At 36.6% G+C, this 24,276-nt stretch overlaps 1 protein-coding gene across 4 annotated transcripts in view; it reads left to right on the top strand.

The window, feature by feature from the left end:
* LOC100005923 (uncharacterized) overlaps window positions 1-24,276 on the top strand; it is a 47,017-nt gene that overhangs the window by 9,459 nt on the left and 13,282 nt on the right. Inside the window, exons 3-5 of one of the 4 annotated variants that reach the window (XM_087250249.1) lie at window positions 382-619; window positions 728-826; window positions 11,157-11,975. The gene's annotated coding sequence lies outside the window, so the exon portion shown is untranslated. Of the gene's footprint in view, window positions 1-226; window positions 620-727; window positions 827-11,156; window positions 11,976-24,276 lie in introns of all 4 variants that reach the window. The other 3 variants (XM_087250251.1, XM_087250248.1, XM_087250247.1) reach the window with 3 other exon arrangements.

Raw genomic sequence — 24,276 nt, 5'->3', positions numbered from 1 at the left:
GTCATACAGAATCAGTCTAAAATGAGCTCATTAATATTCACGACCATTCCAAATATGGTCAATCCTGAACTTCTGATTCTATGAGTGTTATGGTGTCATAAATTACAATGACAGATTTTACTTATACCCATATTATCGCAAATACAATTAATCATTCAGGTCTAGTTATAATTAAAAATGGTTAAACTTGTCCACTTGCGATCATATTGACAAAAACACATTTCAGTTCCAGGTGTAAACAGTACCTTTCTCTGGAATTGGCAAGACCAAGAAATGCTCATCCAATCCAAATCTTACATCTGCCTGTCGTCATGTGTGTCTGTATACCTCTGTGCCGCTCAGACAGGATTCATCATCAGCGTGTTCATGTGCGTTCTGCAGACAGAGCGAGACCGACAGACAACCATAAACAGCCTGGCATTCCTCCTCAACAACCCAAACCAAAAGTACCATTCAGAAGAAAGACTCTGTTCGAAAAGATCTCCGACAAAAAACGGCTGGATCATATAAGATCGAAAACCCGGATTAATATCGGCGCTTCTTTTCATCGCTGGAGACAACTACAGCACTCAATGGGGCTGAAAAATGATGCCATGGTTGCAGAATTTCTCTTGGACAGGTTGGGATTTTTGTTTTTTTTAGAAATACTTAGCTTAGTTTGTTTACAAATTTTAAATTAACTTCAGCAGCAACATGTAATCGGGTATTGTTTTTGTCTTTTCATAAGTTACGAGCGAACTACAGCATCCACAGCTTTACTGTATGGAACGGTAAAGCCGCCACCGCCAGATGAGTCAATGGTTGATTCTAAGCCTTGCGGCTAATTGTGAGTAAATTGAATTTGTGAATTTAAATATTGCAGAATTATTATATGGTATTATGCATGTCGTTCTTGGCATGAAAGATGTTTTTTTGCTTGATATTATGACAATGTTTACAATAGTGCTGTCAAAAAAACGTACATTTTAAATATTCGTCGAATTTCTTATGCAAAAACCTGCATGTGTTTAGATGCGAGACATGATTATGTTGTCGTACTGCGGCATGTTTTCCCGTAACATTAACTATTGCCTAAAGAATTGGAATTCTGCTTATATTTAAGAAAAATTTAGAAAAAAACTTAATATTCTCATTCCTGGTTTACCAAACCACTGTCGCTACTGGCTTGCTTGGTTTGAGACTTGTGGAGCTGCGCATTGATGAATTTGCTTTCAGCAGTGAACAATAAACCACACTGAACTGAATTGAACTCTGAAAACGGGACTGACACAATTTCAAATGACTAGAACCTCTTTGTTAAGCTACTTCGACTCAATCTACATCGTAAAACCGCTAGAGAAATAAAGATGAACTGAATTGAAATGGAAGAAATACAACAACCATACTGGTTATGAAGACAGTTCTGTCATTTATTTAGTGCTCAATGCTGCTTGTTTTATATCAGCTAACACGTTAACATGCGTTCAGGAGGCGTGGCTTTGGATGGCAATTTGCATAAAGTGTGGGATGTACACTGTCAGTGCTATCAGGCTAAAGCATTTTCCAAGAGTCCTTTACGTATGGGATAATGTACCATGCTATCATGCTAAAGGCACAGTATATAATTGCCACTAGGGGGCGAGCATTCAAAACAAACAAAGTCTTAGGCTGCGTCCGAAACCGCATACTTCCATACTATATAGTACGCTAAAATCAGTATGCGAGCCGAGTATTATGTCCGAATTCATAGAATTCGAAAATCAGTAGGCGAGAAGTACCTGGATGACTTACTACTTCCGGCGAGATTCTAGAGTGCGCATCCCATGCACGCTCCGCTATCCCATAATGCCCCGTGAGAGAATTCATGAATGGAAGTGAGGCGACGCAACTGACGCAGGTAGGTCACGTGACCATGACAAAATGGCGGATGTAGTACGTTCGAATTCCATCCATACTTTTCACATTTATACTGTATAGAACGTACTTTTCTAACGGCCGAGTAGTACGTTAAAATTCAAATGCAGTACCTACTGAGTAGTAGGCGGTTTCGGACGCAGCCATAGTTTGATAACGCCGTGTGGAGTGTGGTGTCAGGAGTTGTTGTCAGTAAGAAGTTTTGCACCTGTGGTGTAATTTTTCAGACCCTTTTCAGAGTTTTGTAGTTGCCTCCAGTGTGGAGACGCTACACCGATATTAATTTGTTAATTTGCTCTGATTGGATCCGTGGTGAAAAGAATACTGAAAAATCTATCTCAAGTAAAAGTACTATTACTTGGCAAAAATGTAGTGCAAATAAAGTAAAACTATCTCAAAGTAGGAGTAAAAAGTAGCCAATTTAAAACTATTCAAGAGAAGCGAGTACCATGCTGTGAAAATTATCCCCCATAAATTAAAAATGTAACTTAAGATTGATGTGTTATCATGTGTAGGGGAATCTGTGTAACCTTAGAGGCAAAAAAATAACCGTGGCATAGGGCTGCGCAATTAATCGAAAATCCGATTTCGATTTTGGCTTCTAACGATTATGAAAAACCATTAATCGAGATAAACGATTATTGCATCATGTACCGCCCGCTTTCCAGTTGTACACGTGTTGCACGCACACACAGTCAAAAGCATGCGGTTAGCATTCGGCCTCATTTGCACACTGGGACAAGCAGAGTGCACACACCTAATCTTAATGTGAGCGCTTTAATGGTCAAATAGGTGTCAAAATGCGATGTTTAGTGATTATTCATATTAACTCTCATTTGTGTAATAAACAAACGAGTTGAGGATCAAAAGACACTTGAAAGAAAAGCCATTAAAGTGACAGCGCGAAACATTCCTGCTGCCGCCTGTTTTTATCATCATTAATCAAACAAAAGGAGAAAATCCCTCACTGCCCTTGACTGAAGGACTTTTGTAGCTGTAGTGTTTTTCTTACAGTGAAGATGCTTAAATCACAGTTTGTTTCATATTTTTCTTCTATTGTATTCATTTCTCTTTCCTTTGCAGGGTGGAAAATAACTGCATATATGCAGCTGAAGTCAGAATTATTAGCCTCCCTGAATATTAGCAACTCTTTTCCTCCCCAAATTCTGTTTAATGGAAAGAAGATTTCTGAACATAACAGTTTTACTAACTCATTTCTAATAACTGATTTATTTTATCTTTGCTATGATGACAGCACATAATATTTGACTAGATCTGTTTCAAACTACAAGCATTCAGATTCAAAGAGCAATTCAAAGGCTTAACTAGGGTAATTAGGCAAGTCATTGTATAACAGTAGTTTTCTTCTGCAGACAATCAAAAATATATAGCTTAAGGGGGCTAATATTATAGACCTTAAAGTGGTTTTCAAAATATTTAAACTTGCTTTTATTCTAGCCAAAATAAAACAAATAAGCCTTTTTTTCCAGAAGAAAAAATATTAGAGGAAATACTGTTAAAATTCCTTGATCTGTTAAACGTCATTTGGGAAATATTTATAAAAAAAAAAAGAAATTCTCAGGAGCGCTAATAATTTTGGCTTCAACTGATAATCGTTTTGAATAATCGTGATTACAAATATGACCAAAATAGTCGTGATTATGATTTTTACCAAAATCGAGCAGCCCTACCGTGCCAAAACGTTAACGAGCAGGTTATGACCTTTATACTCCATCTAACAAGCTATTAACTCCTGCAACACTGATAGAGTACATGCAGGGTTGCCAACTCGCACATATCCGCCAGTATTTAGCAGTACTTTCACGCATGACCCAAGGACCCCAACCCCCCAATTATTACCCGATTATGGTCGCCGACCACCCTGCTCTTGACTTATTCACCGCTTATGAACGCCACCGCAATCCCAATTCCCCCTTTCCTGTCGACCCCTCTGCCCCTTTTCATTTATTCTCTGCTTATTAGGGCTGCAACTAACAATTAATTTTTTTATTTAAATTTTTTTTTATTAGTCGTCGGTTATTTTGAAACATCAGCACATACAAATACAGTCTCAGTCATACAGTGGGAAAGAAAATAATATAAAAGGGGTAAATATACAAACAAGTAAACATGGTAATACAGTCGGGCTAGGAGCAAAACAAATATATATATATATATATATATATATATATATATATATATATATATATATATATATATGCACATACACACATACGCATACATACACACCTACTTACATACATATGCAACAGAGAGTAGAAAATCAGGGGAGATTATTGATGTAATGCCAAAAAGGTGTCCATAGCTGCCAAAAGTCATCTGACTTTTGGTGTATGTCATAAGTGAGTTTCTCAAGTGGAAATAACGCACATACTTGAGAAAGCCACATTTTAAAGGAAGGCACCTGAGGAGATGACCACAATAAAAGTATACATTTCTTTGCCAGATAGGCCAAAATTAAGAACAGGTGTTTGGTGTGGGAGTCCATCACATTCTCAACTCCATCATACAACACTAACAATTATTTCAATAATCGATTAATCTGTCGATTTATTTTTATTTTTATTTTTTTAGATTAATCGATGAATCGGATATTTTTTTTTAAAAAAGGGGGAAAAAGCATTCTTTTCCAACCCTTTATTCAAAAACAGAACTAAAATCTTTAGAGAGTGCACAAACATGTTGTCCTTGAACATCCCTGAGCTGTTAATCCTTCATTTATTCATTCATTCGTTTTATTTCCGGCTTAGTCCCTTTATTAATCTGGGGTCGCCACTGCGGAATGAACCGCCAACTTATCCAGCATATGTTTTACACAGTGGATGCCCTTCAAGCCGCAACCCAACACATAATAATCAAAATTAAAAAGTAGTTTTGTCCTGTTTCCAATTCAAATATCTAAAAAAAAAAGATCTTAAATCAAGATACGTATGAGACAGATGAAATATGTCTTGTTTTCTGAAAAAAAAACACCTCAAAATTAAGTGATTGTTTGCTTAAAACAAGCAAAATTGTTTGCTAATGGGGTAAGAAAAATAATCTTAATGAGACAGAATCTCATACTGAAGTTTGAAGCATCACTTCATTTTCTCATGCCATTTTTCTTGTCTTGATTTAAGATTTTTTAGATATTTTGACTTAAAACAAGACGAAATTACTAAGAAAAGCTTTTTTTGCAGTGCAGCTATACATGACTACAGATGGAAAAATGAATGATTGTAATGGAAATTCATTTTTAGATGAGCTTTATATGTTAGAAACTTGTCTAAGACTCATTATTACATGTGTGTGTATCTGTGTTCTCCATATGTTCATCATAAAACCTATGTGTACATTTTTATAGATAACTATATTTCTTTAGGTGAAAGCTTTTTCATTATCCTAAGAAGGATGTGTGGTTGTTATGAGCATATCGCACGAACAGCAGAAGACGCCTGACGTAATTGTAGATGAGGCCTTATTGGGAGTTGACCTCGTAAGCAGTACAAACCAGATAAAAGGGTGAACACACTTGGCTTTAGTATCTCACTCTGCAGAAACTGTTGTTGCTGTATGACTGTGATCTTCTTTATAAAGAATAAAACTTGTAAAAGACATCCCGGGTAAGACTTTGTTTCTTGACCACTGAGAGAGCCTCCTTAGAGAAAATAGCCACTACAATGATCAAAAAAGGAGAGTGAATAAAAACGTGTCTTCAGTCTTCCAATGAAAAGTGCAAATTAACTATAGCACTGCTGCCTTACTTGTTATTAACCCTTTCACTGCGGAGTTTGACAGATTCCGGGCCCTATCATACACCCGGCGCAATGTGGCGCAAGGCGTGGCGCAGTAGTCTTTTGGTAGTTTCAGCTTGGCGCAAGAGTCGTTTTGAGGCGTTGCGCTACGCTGTTTAAATAGCAAATGCATTAGCGCTCATTTGTGCGCCCATAGGCGTTCTGGTCTAAAAAGGAAGGCGTTCTGAGGCGGACCGCTGGCGCGTTGCTATTTTGAGAAACTATAATAGATTTTTCATTAGACCAAAACAAACCCGGTCTAAACTCTGGCGCAGAGTTGCGCCTCGCTTACAAACTGCTTAATACGCACAAGAGAGCAACAGGCAAATATCTTTACATATGAAAAAAATTAAATATTAAGGATATATAGGATATAATAAGAATAGATATAGAATATAAAGGATTAAAATATTACAAAACATATTATTTTCTAGCCTACATAAATATGAAAAATCACTGCTTTATGTCTTCATCTCGGGAGGCTTTTTCAGTTCATTCATAACAATTTGCTTTTGTATAATGTTATTATTATTATTAGCAGTATTATTTATTATATCCATATTTATATTTGTTTTATTAAAAACAAGCTTAGATTTGCCCACCTGCAGGTTTTAGAGCATATGGGGCACAGCATGTGTTTTAGGATATAACTCAGGTTTTTGAGCACACTTTGTTATTATTGTTCATTTATTCGTTTGCTGGAAATTAGAACTGAATTTAGAAATAGTTTTGAAACGAATATTTGCGCTTAACAAACAAAATTATTTATTTATAGACTAATTGATGTCTGTGCGTAAAGGTTTCTTGGCTATCCAAGAGCGAATGTGAAAGTAGATCCATTATCTGTCATTCTCACGCAGTAGATGCTCTGTTTAACAGTTTTCTGTTTAATAACTGTTAACTGTTTGCTTGTGAAATGCTAATTTTTTCCACTAAGACTTACTTTGCGTCCTGTAAATAGCGAATGCGCTCTTGGCGCGACGCAGCTGGCTCTTAAAGGGAATGGGAGATGAGACTCTAATTGGTTTATTCTCAAAACACACCTATAACTCATTAAGAAAATAAACTCAACCCTTTTAGACCATGCGCCACGGCGCAAGGCAGATTTCCCGTCCTTAAATTAGCAAAAACGCGCTCTGACACGCCCTGAAAGCGTTTGCGCCCTGCGTTTTGCGCTCTGCGCATGGACCGTCAAAATAGAGCCCTCCATCTGGCCCCGGGAGAGAGTTATGTTAGGCGATCATTATTTTAGAACATTTACCCTTAATGTTTCCTTAGCGTTGCGTCATGTTTGTCACGTGACACACTGCAGCCCCAATAGCGCTGTATGACAGATGTATCCCTTTTATTATGTTTTTCCGTTTTTTGTTGTTGTTTAAACATATAAATGATCTTGATCGTGAATAGACTGAACTTTATTGTTACTTTCACTTTGTGTATCTGATATGAATAAAACCCATCAGAAAATTATATTTGAATGGACTGTTAGACTTCCATAGACTTGTGTGTTTTACAAACTCTAAATGTATTGTTTTCTTAGCACTTGTGTGTATTTATATAGTTGAAACCAGAAGTTTACATACACCCTAAAAAAAGGAACATAACCATTTTTTTTAAATGTCTGATGGTAAATCATACTAAACGTTTACTATTTTAGGTCCGTTAGGATTACCTAAATGATTTACATTTGCTAAATGCCAAAATAATGAGAATTTTGACATTAATTTCTAGTAGGCAGTCAAAAGTTTACACACATTTCCTTAGTATTTTGTTTAGCTTTGCTTTTAAACTGTTTAACTTTGGTCAAATGTTTTGAGTCTCCTTCCACAAGCTTCTCACAATAATTTAAAGGAATGTTGACCCATTCCTCCTGACAGAATTGGTGTAACTGAGTGAAATTTGTAGGCTGTCTTGCTCGCACAAGCTTTTTTAACTCTGCCCACAAATTTTCTATAGTATTGAGATCAGGGCTTTGTGATGGCCACTCCAAAACATTCACTCTGCTGTCCTTTAATCACATTTAAGCTAATTTGGCAGTATGCTTAAGGTCATGGTCTGTTTGGAAGACCCATTTGTGGCCAAGTTTTAATTTCCTGGCTGATGTCTTGAGATGTTGCTTCAGTATTTCTCCATAATGTTCTTTCTTCATGATGCCATCTATGCTGTGAAGTGGACCAGTCCCTCCTGCAGCAAAACAGCCCCACAGCATGATGCTGCCGCCCCCATACTTCACAGTTGGGGTGGTGTTCCTAGGCTTGTAAGCTTTCCCCTTTGTCCTCCAAATGCAACACTGGTCAGTATGGCCAAACAGTTCAATCTTAGCTCCAATCTGAGCACAGGACATGTCTACAACAATTAGTCTTCTTCCCAGTGTCATTTAGCAAATTGTAATCTGGCTTTTTTGTTGATTCTGGCTTATTGATTTTCCATGTTGTCCCATAAGGAAGCAGTGTGTTTGAGGTTTTCCTTAAATAATATTTTACAGTTGTGCCTCCAATAAACTCAAATTAGCCAATCAGAAACTTCAAAAAGCTTGACACCATCATCTGAGCTTTTTCAGAGGCAGAATTATCTTGTATGTAAACTTGAACTTGAAACAATTTCTTCAAAAATATCTCTCATTATTCTGCTATGAAGCATAACAGAAACAAATGTGATATTCCTAATTTACCTAAAAGAGAAAAAGTTTAGTCACATTAGCATCTGACTTTTTTAAACGGTTATGTGGCTTTTTATACAGTGTGTGTAAACTTCTGGTTTCAACTGTATGTCCAAAACATAAAATAAGCATTGGGTGGTTAAAAACACTGCATAATTGTGATTACATGACACATGTTTGTTTGGCTCAGCGCCAGCCAACGTTCCGAAACTCAGTTTGAATTTTTCACGCCATGCTTTAAGCTGGATAACAAGTAAACACCAGGAACATTACATTCCATACTTCAAAACGGAACAAAAGCGAGATTCTGTAGTGATTTACCCTGCTATTGCGCTCTTCCTCCTCATTAAAGACTCCAACATGTTTGCATTTCAGGTGCTGGATCGCTGCCGTGGTACTCCTGTCATCACGCTTGCATATTTAGCCTTCAACACACTTTTTTGGTTTATTTAGTTTAGAATGCTCCCACGCCTTGGATGACTAGGGTCGCACAGATTTTTCTGCCTTCGCCAAGTATCTTTCCTCTAACGTTACCTCTGCCTGTTTTTTTACTCTGTCTTGTCTATGAGGTGCCGAACCCTGCTGGCATCAGTGCGAGAGACGCAGGGTGTGTTTACTCCGCTCCGCGCTCAACTAAAGTTTGTTTTTAATAATCAAATGTCTCCGCATTGCACGACATGACAAATCGATTATGAAATTCATTGCCAATGCTATTAGTAATCGATTGTAATCGATTCATTGTTGCAGCCTAAATTCCCCGCTTATTAACGCCACTCCCCTATCAAGCTTAGCACACCTGTTGGAGATTTATTAGAACTGGATTTACTGACAAAATCCACTTGAATATCGCCTTTGATTAATCGCACAAGCCTAGCATAAGATGTTGATATTTGGTTGTTTTCAGGTTGCGTTGGTAAGTGACCAAAATCCAATGCATATTGACATCAAATACTAACATTTGTCAGGTATGGCAATTAAAATCCAACATCTGATAGACGTCATAGTGGTAACGTCCACACAACGTCAAGCTGTGACATCATTAGACGTTGATGTTTGGTTGTTTTTAGGTAAGTGATCAAAATGCATATCGTGACATTGGGTTCAGACTAGTGCTGTCAAAATTAGTGCGTTAACGCATGCGATTAATTTTAAATAATTAACGCAATAAAAAAAATTGACGCAATTAACGCAGTTGCAGGTTTTTTTTTTACTTCCTGTTGTGGTGGACGTGTGTTCAACATGCAAGAAATGTGGATAAGACCAAGGAAGCACTTTTTGAAGGCAAGTTCCAGTATAAAACAATTAGTCGCATCACCAGGCTCTCCAAAGTTTCATGCAATTTCGGGTGTTTCAGTTTTAACTTTCGACTTCTGTTGTAAGTTGATGCCGCATGGCAAACAGAAAGAAAATCCTCCGCATTTCGTGACTCGGTGTTCCTTTAAGGTAATAAAATCACTGCTTAGGCTACACGGTAGAACTTTAATAAGAGTATAATCTTAATCATATTAAAATCGGAGTATTGGTGTCTGTAAATGTACTCAGAAAGTCTCTGGTAAAGTCGCGAGCTGTCAAAGACAGGGCATTACTCTGCCTTTCAGCATGAGCCCTCCAAGTTTAGCGTGTTTTCTCATTAAACGCAACGAAAGCGTATGCTTCACGTTGTTGTGTCAGAATCCTTGTGAAATACAGTAATTCTTTAGGACGCTTAGTTTAAGCAAATTTGATGAACGTGATCATGCGTGTTGAATCTGAGGGGAGTCGCTCCTGTATGGAAGGCCGTTGGGGCAAAAACGTCTGCAGTGCGTTGTGTGTGTGTGTGTGTGTCTATCTGTGTGTGTGTCTGTGTCAGGCCCGTTGAGGGGTGTCAGGGGTGGAGTGAGCGACGTATCTGAGTAGGGGCGTGTGCGCGCGAGACGTACCTGAAGGACGGTGGGGGTGAGTTGCGCGCAACATAGGCTACCTGAAGAGCTAGGAGGGATGCGGGGGAGAGGGGTGTGCAATGTATTTAACGACCGGTTTGCGAGAAATTATCATTCATTTGGCGGCGTTTGGGAGTCTCTATGCACTTGCGGGATACTCCTAGTCTTAGCAACTGGATGAATGTAAAGGAGGATTAAGCAAAATTGTTTCCACTCTGTAACTAATGTTCTCAACTCACAGGAATAAAACGTTACAATGAGTGCAACAGTTTGTATTCTATAGTTTATTATTATAATTTTTCGTTTTCCATATCTGCAGTTCCTGTATTTTGGCATTTTTCTGCAGTCCACTTAGAATCCAACATGGAAATCAATGTTTTCTTTATTGGCATTGATTGTTTTGAAATTTAAATGTCATTAACATGCCTGTGTTTTCATTTCTGTAATAAATATGGCTGTCAAGCCAGGATCTTGATGGTTTATTGTGGGTATGTTGTTTACATGAAGAAATCTGTGTTACAAGTTAAACAAAAATTCTATTAAACAATTATATTTTGAATTTTAATTCTTATAAAAAATTATATTTTAAATTTAAATAGTTTTTGTCTTGCGTTTACATTAATTTTACATTTGAATAGCCAAAATTACAAGTTTCAGTATTTTAAATGCGATTAATCGCAATTATTATTTTTTTAAATGTGCGATTAATTTGTATTTTTTTTTTAATCGATTGACAGCACTAGTTCAGACCTCAACTCAGTTTTAATTTCCACCCAAAATGCAACGCCCCACGACATTGGTGTTCAACATCAATCATGTTGACGTGCTGTGCCTTCTGGGAAGTCTTTTGCTTTGTAATACTGATGTTAATTTGCGTTTGCTTCTCTTCAGATTAGATCTTGTTGGGCTGATAAAGGACAGTGAAGTACTGAAGGAAATGGACAACAAAGTTCAATATGGGAGAATCATGACGATTTACAGGTGCCCACAGACTAAAACCTTTTATGTTCCTTTTCAAATTTGCTTGGACGGGACATTACTTTCCCTGACAACGTTGTGAAAGAATTTTCACCCACACAACAAAACCAACCCTTTCAGACGGAGAGATCTTTCACGTGTTAAGAGTTTGGAGTGTGAAGTAAGCTCAATCCAAGGCAGCAGAGAAACCTTATACAGGTCAACAGTGTGGAAGGAGGTTAGCTCAACTTAGACAGTCCACAAGAGAAAAAACACTGGAGACAGTTTCAGCAGGAAAGGAAACTTTCATCAACAGCATTCCACCTGCTGTGGGCTAAGTTTCTCTCAGGAAGTAAGAGTTGACGGACATATTAGTAAAGACATTGAAGAGAAGACACGTCTGCCTTGAGCGTGGAAAGAGTTTAAATGAACAGGATTGCTCTGAATTCCATGTGAAGTGACACTGAAGGAAAAGCCTACCTAAGTTCTCAGTGTGTGAAGAGTTTCAGGAAAAGAGGGAATCCTTAAAGTCCATGTTAGGAGAGAAACCCTACATCTGCCTTCAAGTGTGGAAAGAGCTTCAATCTGAAACCATACATCCAAGACCACATGAGAATTGAGGAACACCAGAGAGAAGCCTTTCACCAATGTGGAAGAAGTTTCAAGCAAAGCTTGACAGACACTTGAGGACTCACTTTGGAGAGGAGCCGGTAATATGCAGTCCCTGTGGAAGGATTTAAAGTGACCACATGAGTAAGTACCTCACGCACGAGGAAACAGTTTCTGTATGTTTGTATTTGTAATGTGTACAGATAAAAAAACCATTGGGGATTGTGTTAACACTGAAAATTCATTACGTCAGTTTTTTATTGTTGCTCCAACAGATGCAAGACCAAAATAAAGACTAAGGACGTATGTTAATAATAAGGAGATTGTTGTGCTTGGTATAGTTATGGTCCGTTTCCACTGAGTGGTACGGTACGGTTCGGTTTGGTACGATTTTATGGCCGTTTCCACTGTCAAAAGACGTACCGAACCAAACCGTACCGTACTACTTTTTCGGGACCCTTTCGAAAGGGTCCCAAACTGCAGAAAGGGTCCCAAAAGGTGAAGCTACACGCTCAGCTGAACGCTATTGGTTTACAGAGATACGTCATTCGTAGATTCAACAAGCCAGAATGTAAACAAAGGACGCGCCATGTTTGAAATACACAGCGAGAGATTACAGCGGAATTATAAATACATATGCAGCCATGGTCGATCCTGCAAACAAACCCGGTCGTCGTCATGATAAAAAGCCACAAAGCCATGGAGAAGAGCGGATTTTAACATAGTTTTTAACGAGCCAGTCTGAAACCCGAGTGGTTTCGCTTTTTTTTTCTTGCGCTCGCCGCGTGTCTCTACCTGAAATAACAAACTTCTTGATCTGATGATAATAACATGCACTTGATTATTGACAAGCTTTGGAAACCCGATCCTGTGAGAAGCTGACAAACACGAGAGTGACACATTCAGAAAGAAAAGGACAAACGCGAGAGTGGAGCGCGGGAAAAAAGGCGAAGCCAAGAAACACGTTATTTCTTCAGCAAACGTGAACCGTCCTGTACCAGTCAGTGGAAACGAGCCATTAGTCAACCGCAAACTGTTCAATGTTCTGTCCATCTGCAAATCAGTTGACAATGTTCTTAATCCTGGCTGGAAGCATGCTTTCCATAATGTTCACTTTTAAGGGCTGCGTTTCCCAAAAGCACTGTCTTAGTTCATTGCAGCTCTATTGGTGACGCCGTTTCTAAGATCAACTTAGACTCGTCTTAGAGGACTGTCTTTTGGGGTTTAGCCTCATCAATTACAGCAGTTACTTTTAAGAGTAGCTAATTGTTTCAGAAGTACTGACTTCGGGAATGATCATTACCAAGATTTAAAAACAAAAGCGTTTAGTTTGCTGCTCGCGTTTGCAGTGATTTTATGTGGATTCTAAGGCGCCGTTTACACTAATGCGTTTTAGTTTGAAAACGCATAAGTTTTGCCACTGTTACGCCATCCGTCCACACTACGCCAAGGTTTTTGGAGCGCCGAAAATGGAGCGTTTTGGAAACGCTGATGAGCCCGTTTTCATTCTGAAACGCTGCTGCTCTGTCTCAGTGTGGATGGGGGAAAACGGAGGTGGGGCTGCTGAGATTCGCTACCTGGTTGGGGCTTTTGTGTCATTGCGTATCCTTCCCTTATTCGTCAAGCCCCTATCACATGACTATAACACATGGCTTTAAGGCTACCGGGAGACAGCAGGCCAGCCTTCACTGTAAACAACAACATGGGCACAGAAATGGGAGCGTTGTTTGCACTATTGTCTGTTTTAGGCGGCATTGTGCAGGTATTCATTTGTTACGTTTAGTAACAACTCGACCTCGTCGTCTGTCCACAAAAATACCTCTCTTGCTTTCTTTGCGTTCATTGTTCAACCGGCGTTTGTTGACCAACAATAACCAAATGCCGAGCGAGACACATGCTTCCTGTTTATACTAGAACCCAGAGTGCGCGAATGGTCACGTGATATACGTTTTTGGTGGCGTAGTATGGATGGAGATATGTTCAGAAACGCTAGGTGAAACGCTAATGTGGACGCGGATCGTTTTTGATCTAGAACACCGTTCTAAAACTAAAACGCACTAGTGTAAACGGGGCCTAAATCACCTCTGATTGGCCATTATGTTCACATGCTCAGCAGATATTACTGTGATTGGCTACAGTGATCATCATGCTCTTTAAAGATACATCAATATTAAGCAAGTTTGAAAGCCGCGTCTATCAGGTCATTTGTCAGCAGATCGCTCGTATATCTTTTCAATGACTATTGTGTGGTCATGTAAGCACTCGTGAATGGATGAAGTGAAGATCACTGTTAAGCATGTGAACACAATCAGAGCTGCCTAGGATTTTACTTAAAATCGCTGCAAATGCACGCTGAAATCTGGTTTTGTCACATTTTAGGTCTGATTTGTACTTTTGAAAACGTATCATTGTTCTGTGCACTAGATTCTTGACCGTTCATAATCATTGTAACAGGTTTCACCTGTTCGTTTGCTTTTTATTGCCTTGAGTTACAATGTTCTAATGTGACTGATTTTTGAAGTTGTTAGATTGTCCGCAAATATGACTACTGCTGTCAGAATGTATGTCTCCGCATGAATGACGACTTCATATTGACTCTCATTTTGTGAACGGCAATAAAAATGTTATTTAAAATACTTGAGCCACCTGTTTTTTAGTAAATGAAGGTGCAGGTTTTTCTAAACCATATTTTATTATTTTATAAAATTTTATAAAAACTGTAAAACTGCATAAAACATTTGCGAATAAAGCACCATTTCCATCCAACACGTCAAAGAGAAGAAAACCGTCACTTTCTGATAAACTGACGCCAAAAACGATCGGGAAGAAGTAGGTTAGCCACTTTTTTCTTCTATAATAAATGACTTTACCCCAGAAGATGAAGATGCAATGAATGTTCGTGGAGGCTTGAGAGGCTCTTTGTGAATGTAAATAATAATATAATAATAATACTGACCCACTGTGATGGTGGACTTTGGCTGAGGGATTTTAGAACGACTAAAACAACATTATAGATGTTTTTACATTGATGAGCTCCACTGGTTTGTTCTCCCAATTAGGCATGGGACGATAACCGTTTTTAAGGTATTTGGAGAAGTCAAGGTTTTAAAACCGCCAAAATGTTCTATTATACCGCATTTTTTAAAACGTTTTTTTAAGTTTTTTAGGACAACAGTATCTCTAGAAGAAAAGATCCAAATCAGTGTTTTTGAAACTAGTGACGATCGCAAAGTCATTGATTCATTTGAACTATTTAGCCTGACATGTTTACTGTTCCGAAATATTATAAATGTTTCTGAAATTAAAATATATCGGTGGATTTAAACACTAAAACAGGTCTATATAATGGAAAAAATGACTGCATGTCTACAAATGAAGACTGATATTTTTCTGAAGTGGTGGAAAAGTATTATATGCCTAAAGTATTCAATGCCTAAAGTCTTGAATTAAAAAGCTTGTTGAATATCACAAACTGAAAAAAATAATACACCGAATTAACAAGTTCTTGCATTTTAATGACTTGAATTCCAGGGTTTGTATTTATAGGTCCTGTAATTTAATATATCTGTATATTTAAGCTTTGAATATTTTAACGAAAAATATTTCAAACACGTTTTCATACTTAAAAATTCAATAATTCATATTCAATTTTCAGATTTCACTTACAAAATATTCAATACCCTTTAAAAATACGATGTATAATATTCAAAAGGTAATTTTCAGTTCATTTTATTTCAGTTCAAATATTCGCTTCCAAAAATTCAGTGGATCAAATTCGACTGTTAAGATTCAACATTACATCCGGGAACTGCAGGAAAAGCAATAGATTGCAGATTGAAGATCGCCAGCTGCTCTAGCTTTCACCAGCAGGTGGAGATGGAATAATGTAAGATTTTTAACCCAGTAAACAGGCGAGAAAAAGGCTATTAAAGGCACAAAAGTAGCATTTAATATTGATATCAATGTTTTGGACATTATAAATGATAAAAAGTATGAGTAAAATGAGTAAATGAGGTTTTAGTCATCTATATTTGCCCTTATGTAACGGAAGCCAGCTGGTGATCGCGTAAATCTCAGTTCTCGGATCCAGTGACAGACGTTGTTCTGCAATCTTATCGGAGCTTATGCCGGCTCGCTCCCTCCTCGGACCGGTGCAGTTACTTGCACACAAACCGTCTTTTGATGAATATGATGTTACACATTGTCTATCTTTATTGACTCTTTCTTCCATAGACGCGAAGTATTATATTGACAGCTAAAGAATATAAACGTAAGAGAAACAGGAAAGGAAATATTATAATAATACAAAATAGATAAACATTAACAGGGCTAAGAACAATTACGAACAAAGATATTCAAAAGCAGAGATATTTTATGAGAATGTCACACAAAACAGTTTACTTGGAACTGTTAAACAGTGTTCAGGTATGATTTAAGGTTGGTTATGGATGGGGCGTCTAATTTAAAATAATCTAACATAACGTGTGAATGCATTAAAGGAGCGTCTTCAGTTATTATTTAAACGCAGCTATGTCAGGATTGGGATAGGTTATATAATTTCATTATTTAAATTATGATTGTTAATATTAATATTTTATGACATGTATTTGGGCTATTGCGCTTAAATAAGTCATGATTCTAAATTAATATTTCTATTTATCCTTTGTAGCTATCACTTTGATATCGTCTTTCTCTTATTTTTTTCTATTTTTTGTGGTTCTGCCACGGTTACGTTTGCAAAATGTCTTTAGTTTGTCCAGAATATTGCTTTTCCACTAAAATAGAGACGAAGCAGAAGGAAAATGAATGAATTGATGAATGAATGAAATGATTGACGTTTTTATGCATGTGTGGTGTGCCTTGCACACGACAAAGACGAACGAGTGGCCGCGAGCTCCGGTGGCCGGTCAGAGCCAGCGCCGCATATCAAACTGGTTAAGAGATGCTGGATGGCTGCCAATATATAATAGGAATTCTTCCGAAGTTTCAGATGATATCTGGGCTTGTGCATAATAATGTAAAATAAAAGTGAAAGTCATGACATTTGGCCAAGCATAAGAATAGCCTACAAGAGTGTTTCGATTATTATCATGACATGTCATGCTTGGGATTATATGAATAACACCTCGCTGTTTACCATTTCCGAAAGTGGAGCTGACGTCGGCGCGAAATTGCTTGTACAATTGTAAAAAGAGTGATGAATATTAATGGATTTCTTATAGCCTATCTGTCATTTCTGATAATATAATTGATTTAACTAGTGAGAGAGTATCCAACATTCATTTAGCAAAAATGCATCCAGAATCCTAAACCAATAACTTTGTCAAGCAAAAATTATGATTTTATAGGCTACTGATTTTTTTTAAAACAAGAAAAAAAAAAACTATTAGTTACCCTAGCAATTGTTTATTTAAATATGATCATCTCAAAATATTAAATAAAAAAAATAATGGTTTGACTTTGTGAAATCATAAAGCAGACTTGCAGAAAAGAGTTAATAGAATAAATGAGCAAATACATTCTCTCCAGTAGATGGCGATTACAGCTCAGTAATAATCCCATGATTTGCAGAAACCACTCAACCACGCATGTCAAACCACACATTCTAAACATTAATCTTATGAAACTAGCTGAAGTGACAACTATATTAAATTTAAACCAGTTTAATTAAGTTTATATGTTTAATAACTGCAAAAAAGATCAACATTGCTAATCATAAAATACAAACGGTCGCTGAAAAGTTATAAATAATGGTTTTCTCATTTAATACTGAAAACAAATTAAAGTCAGTTATAACTGCCTATTATCAAACCACAGGCAACTCATTTTATTACTTATAATTGGCTGCGACATTGCCACTTGCGTTACATTTTTCTCGCCTATAGGCTACATAACAATAAAACAATATTCTGGACAAACTAAGACATTTTGCAAACGTTTAACCGTGGCAGAACCCCAATAATTAGAAAAAAGAAGAGAAAGACAGGCAGAGTGATAAAAAGGATAAATAGAAATATTAATTTAGAATCATGACTTATTTAAGCGCAATAGCCCAAATACATGTCATAAAATATTAATATTAACAATCATAATTTAAATAATGAAATTATATAACCTATCCCAATCCTGACATAGCTGCGTTTAAATAATAACTGAAGACGCTCCTTTAATGCATTCACACGTTATGTTAGATTATTTTAAATTAGACGCCCCATCCATAACCAACCTTAAATCATACCTGAACACTGTTTAACAGTTCCAAGTAAACTGTTTTGTGTGACATTCTCATAAAATATCTCTGCTTTTGAATATCTTTGTTCGTAATTGTTCTTAGCCCTGTTAATGTTTATCTATTTTGTATTATTATAATATTTCCTTTCCTGTTTCTCTTACGTTTATATTCTTTAGCTGTCAATATAATACTTCGCGTCTATGGAAGAAAGAGTCAATAAAGATAGACAATGTGTAACATCATATTCATCAAAAGACGGTTTGTGTGCAAGTAACTGCACCGGTCCGAGGAGGGAGCGAGCCGGCATGGGAGACAAGCTCCGATAAGATTGCAGAACAACGTCTGTCACTGGATCCGAGAACTGAGATTTACGCGATCACCAGCTGGCTTCCGTTACATAAGGGCAAATATAGATGACTAAAACCTCATTTACTCATTTTACTCATACTTTTTATCATTTATAATGTCCAAAACATTGATATCAATATTAAATGCTACTTTTGTGCCTTTAATAGCCTTTTTCTCGCCTGTTTACTGGGTTAAAAATCTTACATTATTCCATCTCCACCTGCTGGTGAAAGCTAGAGCAGCTGGCGATCTTCAATCTGCAATCTATTGCTTTTCCTGCAGTTCCCGGATGTACTGTTGAATTTTAACAGTCGAATTTGATCCACTGAATTTATGGAAGCGAATTTTTGAACTGAAATAAAATGAACTGAAAATTACCTTTTGAATATTATACATCGTATTTTAAAGGGTATTGAATATTTTGTAAGTGAAATCTGAAAATTGAATATGAATTATTGAATTTTTAAGTATGAAAACGTGTTTGAAATATTTTTCGTTGAAAAATTCAAAGCTTAAATATACAGATATGTTAAATTTCAGGACCTAAAAATACAAACCCTGGAATTCAAGTCATTAAAATGCAAGAACTTGTTAATACGGTGTATTATTTTTTTCAGTTTGTGATATTCAACAAGCTTTTTAATTCAAGACTTTAGGCATTGATTTTGTTCCATAGTATTACGACATGTTTAGATATGTACATTTAACCTTAGATATGTTACTTAACCTATCACCACTGTCATTTGAGGTAACTACAATGTAACACAATGTACTTGATGTACAAATGTATATCCTAAAAAGTAATTATGATGGCAGTACCTTTCATTTATTTAAAAAAAAAAAAAAAATATATATATATATATATATATATATATATATATATATATATATATATATATATATATATATATATACATATATATATATATATATATATTTTTTTTTTTTTATGTATTCCCTCATCTTTAGGGGTTAAAATTGTTGGGGAATGGGGTTGTTCTGTAAAAAAATATATTGAAAAATATTAAATAAAAAGTTTAAAAAATAAGTAAATAAATAAAATATATTGGCTGTGTCTGAAATCGGTTATTACTAAGTAGGTACTGCATTTTAATTTACTACCGATAGAAAAGTATGTTCTATGCAGGATGAATGGAGCTCGAATGTACTACCGATGCCATTTTGTCATCTCGCTTCACTCCCATTGAATTTCTCGGAGTGTATAAAGGGATAGCGTAGCATCCATCAGATGCGCACTTCAGAAACTCGTAGGTCATTCGGGTACTTCTCACATACCTTTTTTCGAATTCGATGAATTTGGACATACTACTCGGTTCGCATACTATTCTTAGCGTACTCTATAGTATGAAAGTATGCAATTACGGATGCAGCCATTGTATTCAAGGCAGAAAAAAAGTTCTTGTTTTTAACTCAGACATTTAAAAAGGATATATTTTAGTGCAGTAATCACAATACCGTGAAACCGTAATACTACTATCACGTTAGAATCTTTCAATGGAATTTATTCTGTAATGTGTTTCCTGTATAGTCTATGTTAATCTTTCTTATTGGATATAACGGTTAACCATTGTATGCACAACACTTATATTTTTTTATTTAAGCACATCTTAGTGTATCCGTTTCGTAAGGAATAATCTAAAATCCACAGAAAAATAAGTGGGTGGAAACATGGCTACTGATATGGCTGGCCACAACAACCTTATATCTGTCGTTGAATCGGACCAAAGAGTGGCCCAATGACTGGGCACTGCCAGTTTGCCCACTACGACACTCACGCTGAACTTCCCATCGAGTCCTATATCCTCTGCAATTCCATGTAGCATAACTTCACCAGTCTCATCCTTTTAAGCAACTGAAGCAGCTTCGAGCACATGATATATAGCTCAAATACTACTAGCTGGCATAGAATAAGGCTTAACTTAAAGTATTAGTTTACACAATAATGAAATTCTGCTATTAATAACTCACCCTCATGTCGTTTCAAACCCCTGGGACCTTCGTTCTTTTTCAGAACACAAATGAAGATATTACGGATGAAATTTGAGAGCTCCCTCATCCTCTACAGACAGTCTGTTAAAGGAGCGGTATCAACAGATGTTAAGAAGACAGCCTACTAATACTCAAATGGACCATCAAAATAAAGTAGTACCTTTAATTTTCAGAATATCAGGGAGGTAGTGGTTTTATTAGCAGTATTTTATGTTTCGTTATTAGGATATTGGACCAATGTCCAATGGAATATCAATATCTGTCATTTTAAATATAAAAACATCCTCCATTGTGCAGGTCAGTTTCTTTATTTGTAGAGTTTTCCTCTTGTTTCTTGTTCCAATATCTAGATATTCTAAAATTAAGAAACATTTTTAGACAAGTAAAAACTGTTTCATTTTCAGAAATCACAGAATTAAGTGAGTTTTATATTAAAACAATTGGGTAAGTAAAATAATCTTTTTTCAAACTGAAAACGTTTTGTTTTACCCCTCTGGCATGGTATTTTGCTTGTTTTCATTTCAAATTTAACTGAAGTTTTACTTATTTCTGAAACTAAAACTATATATTGTTGTCTATAAACATGACACAAACTCTAAAAACATTTTGTGCTGTGTGTTTCTAATTAATAGGGTTGGGCGGAAAAATACAAAATATAGAGGTAAAGTTGATTTTATATTCAGATATTCAGACATTCTGCTTAGTAATGTGATTTTAGAAAAGTGCACCAAATTCTTAATTGGTAAATCATATTAGTAGCCAATGACTATGAAAGTACAACCATGTTTACAGTCAATTAGATAGTGTGTTGATGTTGTTTTAAAGTCATACTTGCATGCTAATTCTGATTAAATATTTAAAATAGCGTGGTAAACAATATAGAGACAGTTAAATGAACGTATGTGCGAATATAAAACCAACTTTACCTCTATATACAAACTTAGCTGGTTTTGCAGCAGAAGACGGGAGTTTTAACAGTTAAATTATTCAACTAAAACTATGCATTTTCAGTTATAAAATCTGTGGGAAATATTCCAGAGTATTACTATTTTACTGCGATTTGATCAAATAAAAAAAAAATTCCACAGTTGTAAAACTAAAGGTAATGGGTGTACGACAAGACAGTGTTTTATGGTGTGGGGATTTTAATTCACATAATTCATTATGGGGGAGTAATAGTAATGATGCAAATGGGATTCTTCTTGAAGAATTTATAGATGAAAAATATTTAGTTTGTCTAAATAATGGTGAAGGCACACGGTATAATTGTTTTAAAAATACAGAAAGCGTACTAGACTTAACATTTATTAGTAGTCCATTAGCAGCGGTTAGCACATGGAAAGTACTCAAGCACAATACAATAGGTAGTGACCATTACCCAGTAGTAACTAAAATTGGATTAAAGATAATGTATGAAAAAGAAGAGAGAATTCCAAGATGGAAATTGGAGAAAGTAAATTGGAAAGAATTTTAGGAATTATGTGATAAGAGAGTTATGACAATACAAATAATAAACCAGAGAGATGTAAACATTTTAAATAATAAAATTGTTAATGAAATAATTCAAGCAGCCGAAGAAATAATACCTAAAAGTAAAGGAGTTGGTTGTACTAAAAATGTACCTTGGTGGAATAATGATTGTAAAGCAGCTATTAAAGCAAGAAATAAAGCATTTAGACATCTTAAAAAACACCATTCACTGGAAGCTATGATCATGTATAAAAAGGCTCAGACAATATTAAGAAAAACTATTAAAACACAAAAGCGTATATTCTGGAGAGAATATTGCAATAGTCTTGGACGAGAGGTACAATTATCAGAGGTGTGGGGTATGATTAGAAGAATGGCAGGTGTTAGACGAAATTATGAATTACCAGTGTTAAAGTATGGCGATATAGTAGCGATCAGCAACCTAGAAAAGGCGGAACTATTAGTCCAACATTTTAGAAATGTACATAGTTCAGTTAATCTCTCTGAAGAGGCTAGGAAATGCAGAAATAGTACATTAACTAAATATCCTGATCTTTTAAAGAAAGTAAAAACAACAGAAAATCCTTTAGATTTACAATTTAATATGTTTGAATTAAAACGAGCAATCATTAGCGCAAGACAAACTGCCCCAGGTAAGGATGAAATATGCTATAAAATGTTGTCACACATGTCAGAGGCATCACTAGAAATAGTACTGAATTTATTTAATCAAATTTGGGATATGGGTCAATTACCTATAGCATGGAAACAATCTATAGTGGTACCTATACTTAAACCAGGAAAAAATCCATCAGATCCTTCTAGCTATAGACCCATTTCACTGACATCCCACTTATGCAAAATAATGGAAAGAATGATTACAGAAAGAATTACATATTTTTTAGAAAGCAAAAACCTTTTTTCTCCATATCAGAGTGGGTTCCGCAGAGGCAGAAATACTATGGACTCAGGATTATGTTTGGAATCAGACATCAGGAAAGCACAGACTAACAAAGAAGTTGTGATAGCTATCTTTTTTGATATAGAAAAGGCATACGATATGCTTTGGAAAGAGGGATTGCTGATTAAATTAAAATCTTTAGGAGTCACTGGCAAAACATATAATTGGGTCATGGATTTCTTATTTGGAAGAAAAATACAAGTTAGGGTAGGAAAAGAATATTCACATGAATACACAGTGGAAAATGGAACTCCTCAAGGTAGTGTTTGCAGCCCATTATTGTTCAATATAATGATAAACGACATTTTCTCTCAGATTGAACAAAGTATAGGTGTCGGCAGCTAGCTCTCTGCAACTCTCACATGGTCGCCCACTGAAGCTAAGCAGGGCTGCGCCCGGTCAGTACCTGGATGGGAGACCACTTGGGAAAGCTAGGTTGCTGCCGGAAGTGGTGTTAGTGAGGCCAGCAGGGGGCGCCCAACCTGCGGTCTGTGTGGGTCCTAATGCCCCAGTATAGTGATGGGGACTCTATACTGCTCAGTGAGCGCCGTCTTTCGGATGAGACGTTAAACCGAGGTCCCGACTCTCTGTGGTCGTTAAAAATCCCAGGATGTCCTTCGAAAAAGAGTAGGGGTTTAACCCCGGCATCCTGGCCAAATCTGCCGACTGGCCTCTGTCCATCATGGCCTCCTAACCCTCCCCATATCATGATTGGCATATCATCACTCTGTCTCCTCTCCACCAATCAGCTGGTGTGTGGTGTGTGGTCTGGCGCAAAATGACTGCCGTCGCGTCATCCAGGTGGATGCTGCACACTGGTGGTGGATGAGGAAAGAGGGATTGTGAGGGAGGGAAAGAGGGATTCCCCCCCCATTGTGTAAAGCGCTTTGAGTGCCCAGAAAAGCGCTATATAAATGTAACGAATTATTATTATTATTATTATAGGAAAATCGTTGTATGCAGATGATTGGGCACTATGGATTAGAGGTCGGAATGTGTCATTTGTACAAAAGAAAATACAGAATGCGATATTTGAGGTAGAAAAATGGGCAAATAAATGGGGATTCAAACTATCTGTTGCAAAAACTCAGGTCATCTGTTTCTCAAGACAGCATAAAACCATATCACTCGCTTTAAAACTATATGGACAACCACTAGAACAAGTAAAAACTGTAAGGTTTCTTGGGGTTTGGTTCGATGAAAAGCTGACATGGAAGGATCATCTGAATAAAATCATAGAAAAAAGTAAAAAGGTTATTAATGTACTTCGTTGCCTGTCACGGCAAGAGTGGGGAGCGAGTAGAACATCACTACAAAATATATACTGGGCCCTCATGAGATCTGACCTTGATTATGGATGTATAGCTTACATGTCGGCAGCAGAGTCAAACCTCAAAAAATTAGATGTATTACAAGCGCAGGCC

The sequence above is a fragment of the Danio rerio genome, chromosome 4, assembly GCF_052040795.2.
Source record: "Danio rerio strain M-AB ecotype USA chromosome 4, GRCz13ab, whole genome shotgun sequence".
In the NCBI taxonomy this organism is placed as follows: domain Eukaryota; kingdom Metazoa; phylum Chordata; class Actinopteri; order Cypriniformes; family Danionidae; genus Danio; species Danio rerio.
This window is presented reverse-complemented; position numbering and strand designations above follow the sequence as displayed.